The sequence below is a fragment of the Scophthalmus maximus genome, chromosome 5 (genome assembly GCF_022379125.1).
Source record: "Scophthalmus maximus strain ysfricsl-2021 chromosome 5, ASM2237912v1, whole genome shotgun sequence".
Classification (NCBI taxonomy): Eukaryota; Metazoa; Chordata; class Actinopteri; order Pleuronectiformes; family Scophthalmidae; genus Scophthalmus; species Scophthalmus maximus.
In genome coordinates, this window is record NC_061519.1 from 18224629 (window position 1) to 18230944 (window position 6316).

Consider the following 6316-nt stretch of genomic DNA (forward strand, 5'->3'; position numbering starts at 1 on the left):
AGCTACCGAGTAGTTTAATGGTTTTGGGCAGTTTCTTAATTATAGGACAGTTTCCCCTGAGTGATTCCGCTCTTATGGCGGCTCGAGGCAATTGAACATTTTAACCCTGATCAATACAATGAGGATATTTGAACATGAACAGGCTTCATCAAATCAATGAAGACACAAGTCAGACTGACAGCAATGCAATTTATTAGCTTAATATGACAGACAGAAAGTTCCACCAACATGCGGGAGTGTTACAAAACAATCCAGAGTTGAAAGTTTTGCAATTGTATTCGCATCTGAAATTATGGTTATAGCAGTCTAAAAGAGGCAACAGACAGACTTCGTGTCATTCCAGGTCGTATTATTGTTTGGTGCCAGTAACGATGCTGCAGTAGCAAGACGCCGGTAAGGACGCCGATACTTTTCCTCCGAGCTCCCGAGGAAGTTGTCAACACCACTTTAGAGAAAACGCACAAGCTTGCCTTGACAGCAGCCTGGCTACTGTCCATAGCAAAAAACAACCATAAAATAAATAATAATAATAATATGAATAAATAACCTTGAGTTAAACATACGGTAGTATGTTGTTGTTGTTGTAGTAGTAGTAGTAGTAGTAGTAGTAGTAGTAGAAGTAGTAGGCTGGTTGTGTTACTCAAGGATCTAGTAGAAAAAAAAAAAACTGCATGTGGTTTTTGAATCCTCTCAAGTCCTGGAGTCCTCGCCACAGAGTGAATGCCATGTCCAAGGTTCACTCCTTTTCTATCACTCTCCTTTTCCACCTGGGATTCTTTTTCTCTTGCAAGGTTGAGTTGTTTTGGTCAAGTCAGCCTGGGGATGACTAGGGATAGAAACCAGGAGAACACTTTGTTTTGGATATTTAACGGGTGACTCAGTTATCGAGTAGTAATTTTTCCATGAAAATCGCGCCCCGTTGGCCATCATCAGTGTTTCCCCTAGGTTTACTGGTTAGTGTGTGTGTGTGTGTGTGTGTGTGGGGGGGGGGGGGGGGGGGGGGGCGTGTTAAGGGTTGTTAGGGTTAGGTAAAATACAAAAACATTTAAATTTTTTAATTTTTTCATTAAAAGTTAATTTGACTTTTTTAAGGGGTTGCCGGGGCTACCGTTGGAGGATTGGGGCGCCCCCCCAATTCAATAGTAGGGGAAACACTGAACATGGTGAAAGCAGGGGGTTACAGGGGACCAACATGCGGATGGTGTTGTTATTCTACACCTCACACTGTGCAATCGGTTTTAGCATCATAATGATAAGTTTGAGCCAAAAAATTGCTTTAATGACGTCTATTATCTTTGCAGACACATGACAATGTAAATTGTGGTCAAGCAGTCAGCCGTGTTAACTGGCGGCCTAGGAGAACCGCTTCAAAACCGAGTGCATTCTGTGTGTCCTCAACAAGCTGCACTCGAAGGGCTGTCTGTGTTCTCTCCACTGTTGTGGGCATCCTGAACGATCGTTCCGATAACAGTCCGATGACTTCTTGTTCCAACAGGCTCAGCAGGTCAAATGTATCATCCATTTTGCTTTGGCCAGAGTTGGTATTGATCTCTACTAAGTGTAACTTCTTTTTCTCTCTTAGTGGAGATTTCTGTAGCAGTGGGAGAAAATACCCCTCTGCCTACTTATCTGGGCCACGCGTCTTACATCCAGACAAGCTGTTAACACTGATATGGTTGAGCAGATCGGTGAAAAGCCGGTGCACTGCGAGTAAATGTGTTTTTGTAGCATGCCAGCACGGTGAAATAACATTGACTGTCACAGGTGAAATGCTCTAATACCCTGCGTTTAGCTAAGTATTTGTTTGCTATTACTGTGGCTCTCGTCCTTAAACTCTCTCTAAGCTGTTTAACATGATTCCTGCATGATATATATTGTAATATTTTAAAGCCCTAATAGTAATTATGATAATAATATTAATAATGAAAATAACAATTAATTGAAAGTAGATAGTAGAATAAAATTACTTCAATTCAATTTTATTTGTATAGCGCCAAATCACAACACACATTGACTCAAGGCACTTCACATAGTGAGGTCAATAATACAATATTACAGAGAAACACAACAAACAAATCCCAGAATGAGCAAGCGCTTGGTGATTTGGCGACTATGGAGACAAAAAAACTCCCTTTTAACAGGAAGAAATCTCTGGCAGAACCGGACTCAGTTGTGGGCGGAACATCTTTCTCGACCGCTTGGGGTGAGGAGAAAAATGGGCGAGAGAGGAGAGATGGGCAGAAAGAAGGGGAGAGGAGAAACGGGAGGAGAGAAGGGACAGAGAGAGAACAGTTGTACAACCACTGCTTTAATCTTTACCATACTAATACTTATAATTACAAAATGAATACTGACACCTAGAAATGCAATGATGTGGTTGTTAATAGTAGTAATAATAAAAATGATAAAATAATTACCTGGCATTCCATGTTCTAAAAAGATGAAGCCAAAGATACAACCAGTTTTGTTCATGGTGTAAATGTACTGTTTGGAGATTAATAGCCGTTTGACTATATAAAATCCATAATTTAAATGTGTAAATGTAGATGTCAACACCAATTGGTGATGTGTAGATGAAAGGTTTTGGTGCCGTTTATTGCAAAAAACCTTGGTGCCTTTCATCTTCGCATGTTAAAATGCTGGATCATAAAGCAGCACCGTGCTGCACATTCACAGGGTAGTTTATCAAATCTTCATGACACCTCAAAATCGATTCGTCTGTCACGGACAAACCAATGTCCTGTCACTTCTAAGTCCCCCAGCTTTATGTGCAGAATTCAAGCACATGTGCTCCACCATGCAAATGGTGAAAATGTGGTTTTATTATCTTATTGTAGATCAAAGAGTTTTTTTTACATGTTGATGTACAGTAGAGTGAAGTTAAGGTCTGTGAAGATTCTGACTAAGACATTCAAACAACCAATGGTACTTTGTGTAAGACCATTTTCTTATGCAGACAGACATCACCTTAAATGTAGAAACATTGCGTTGTGTAATCAGAAGATTTTTAAATGCTGCTATTCTCTTTGCTCAGTAAAACTGTTTAGATTTTATAAGTGCTTCATATGGCAGTAAATCTCAACAACCAGATGATCTTTCATTGAATTACTGGCTGCATCCGCTGCTACTGCTGCTCACTATTCTTTTTTTTTTTTCTTTTTTTTTGAAACTACACTCTTGACAAATGTTTTCCTCTGGCCTGCAGGGTTGTGAGGGGTGACCAAGTTTCTCATTTCTCAATTCTTTTATCATTCTGTACACCATGTTTTGTGGACTCTTTTGAGTGCCCACTCCTTTCTCACACTTATAGCGCACATTTTTTTTTTCCAAAGCAGACTGAATAATTTAGTTTTTAAGTGGGATTGCCATGGAAAATCAAAGACCGAGCTTGTCTGGAGCACTGAAGTGCCTTCTACAGTATATGCCCACATTAGAGCTGCTTTCTGTCAACCCAGTGTAGTGGGCTTAAAAAAAAGAAGGAATTTTGCAAGTGTTTCATCAGTCATACACGTTTTTTTCTTTGATGCACATGGCCGACGACGGTGAGTAATGTTGGTCTGACGTTAATGCGGGAACAGAGAGCGAGCGACAAGGTTTTTCTTTGCCTGCAGATAGACTGCCATCTTCTTTTTAAAATTTTCTCTCTCTCTCTCTCTTTTTGGGTGCCATTTCCTCCAGTCTTATTGGATCCTATTTTTTTGACTGTTAAATGAGAAGAGGCATGAATAAAATATCTAAAGAAGAGCAAAGATATGTCTTTACATGTGTATGCCGCACTGCTTGAATCCACCCTTCGCCTCCTCTGTGTGTTTTTTGGTGTAAAATTAAAGAACGTCATTATGATGAGCAACAACCTACAGCATTTTCAGTAACTCAGGAAGAAAAGATATGTTGCTGTCACCGTGCTCAGGGGTGAGCTTGTTGAGACAGTCAGCTCACTCTATGACTTTGAAAAGTTTTACAAGACCTCACCCAGTCACGCTACGGACTGAGCTGGATGTGAGCGATTGGAGGCAGACAGAGATATCATCCATCAGCCACTTCACCTGCGCCTAATGGCCTGCCACATGTTTGACTCTTAGTTTGCCATGTGCATACCACATACCCACTCACTCTTTTTTCGTCACAATGTCAGCAGGCAGCACAGTGTCAGCGCTCACAAATGGATTCTCTAATCCACTTGTTTGCTTGAAGTTCTTTCCACCCCCAGTTTTGAAGCCCAAGCCAAAAATGTACTTAAACACAAGCGTCGCCTTAGACTGCTGTCTGTCTCAACCCCAGCTGTCATTGTGTGTTTCGAATGACTAAAATGTTTCCGTGGCGGAGAGATGGAGATGCAGGCAGGAAAGGCGAAGGGCATCAGGAAAGCTCAAATAATGAGATGTCAAGCAGGGCAGACCATAATTGTTAATTACATTTATTCCAGTGCTTTTGGAATACAGCCATGATGCTTTCAGGAATATAAAGTGGTGTCCTCAACATGTTCCAGGTTCAGGCTTTTAAATGGGTCTGAGCGATCAGTCCGGAAATTCGATAAGTCGCACCAGTTTCCAGTCTACAAACAGGCCTCATATGGTCATATAAATAAAGAACAAAGATCCTTTTTTCATCCATAAAAGCAAGATAGAGTCTCAACTGCATTAAACTAAATGAAAACACTGGCTTTGTTTAAATGGCTGCCAATGTGATAATAGTCTACTCTGACATACACAAATATGTTTTTCCATTACAGGGAGAGTTTGTTTTGCATGGGTGACCAGCACAGGGCGTAATAGTTTGACATAGTGTACATCAATCCGTTTTATGTCAACTGGAGATCACTCCTAGGATGTTTGCTTTTGACTCGGTCATGTTTGCTTGTTCTTCTCTTTAATTGACACATTAGTTGACCTTGCCTCAGCTTATTGCCTCCACTAAGATCTGTGGGTCCACAGGCAGTAATGGTCACTTTTCATAACATCTGAAGGCAATTAAAAATGTGCTGGACAGGGAGCAGTCTGTGAAGTTTAAAGTTCACGAGTGTCTCGTCTTGTCTGCGACGCTGGAATGTCTGTTCTCCCTTCATCTCCTATCCATATAATGGGAGGGTTTCTTGTTAGAGCTGGCTGAACATCCTGCTGGCCTGTTGCCTTAGTTAAATTCTAAAGAGAAACTGTCACTCATTTTTACTCTTCTGTCACTCCAATGCAGTGGCACCCCACACTTTCTGGTATGCCCCTTTAGAAGCTGAAAAAAACTTCACATTTTTGAACAAGTTGAATGTTAGTCAAATAAAGGTCTGCGTAATGTTATCAACACACTCTTGTTTAGAGCCCGACCAGTTGGCATATTGACATATCGATTTATGTTTGCCAATGTGCGCTGATATGAAAACTTTTATTTTACAGAATAAAAGTTTTCATATCTGTCATGACTGCCCATGACAGATGGGCAGTCATGTTAACGTTTTATGTAAAACCCAAAAATTCTTCAGATGTGACTTAATAATTCCAATACAACTTAATTCAAGTTTTCTTTTTATTTGTAGATTTTTATGATAACGTTTATGGTTAAACTGCAGTAAAATAGCATTACATTTATCCCTATCGGTCAGCCGATTATTGAATACATAATATTCAATCAACTTAGTTTCCCTCCATAGTTTTTTCTTGGCGGTCCCCTATTTTGAGGACCACTGCTTCAATGCTCTGCTGCAATAAAGACATTGACTCAGGAGAACTGTTTTGAATCAACAAAAGTTTATTTTTATATTATTTTTTTATTTACATGCATGCACAAGCACATCCTCTGCTGCACATATATACCTTCCCAGTTTTACTTGCCACCCCCAAACCATCTGCTGTCAGACTCTGGTAATTAGTTTTATGATGTTCTTGGCAGCCACAGTATAGCTTCACTATAATTACCCTTTTATTGTTTCGTATTCTATTGTTAATGTTGTTGTTGTTTCGTGGCTTGTCCTAATTAAAAGTTTGGAGCTTCGTGGAATTAACACAGGCCGCCCTTTTTGTCCTTCTAAATTGCTTATCCTGTGAAGCTAACATTAAAGGATATGATGGATGCAGAGAGTGACTAGAGCAGATACGGTGTGGGACGGTAAAGCGCCTCAGTAATGGAATAGACTAATTCGTCTGGACTACAATACACAAGCACCGCTGTTACCACAAGCTGTAATGACTATGGGGTTTCCAGGTCGCTGGCACTTTTTTTCAAAGAGGAGAAATTACCAGTATAAGTTTCCTCCGCAAGTCTTACAACCCACCAACATAATCCACGTTAACCCCGTCTCCTAGAAATGATGTCTCTGTTAGTACAA

General features: G+C 40.3%; 1 long non-coding RNA gene across 1 annotated transcript; it reads right to left on the reverse strand.

Moving 5' to 3' along the window:
* Nucleotides 1-1963: 1963 nt before the first annotated feature.
* LOC118311599 lies at nt 1964-4085 on the reverse strand. Its single transcript, XR_004794026.2, has 2 exons — nt 2418-4085; nt 1964-2197 (listed from the first exon to the last, which is right to left on the reverse strand). It is a non-coding gene; the product is annotated as an uncharacterized LOC118311599 (long non-coding RNA).
* Nucleotides 4086-6316: the final 2231 nt, after the last annotated feature.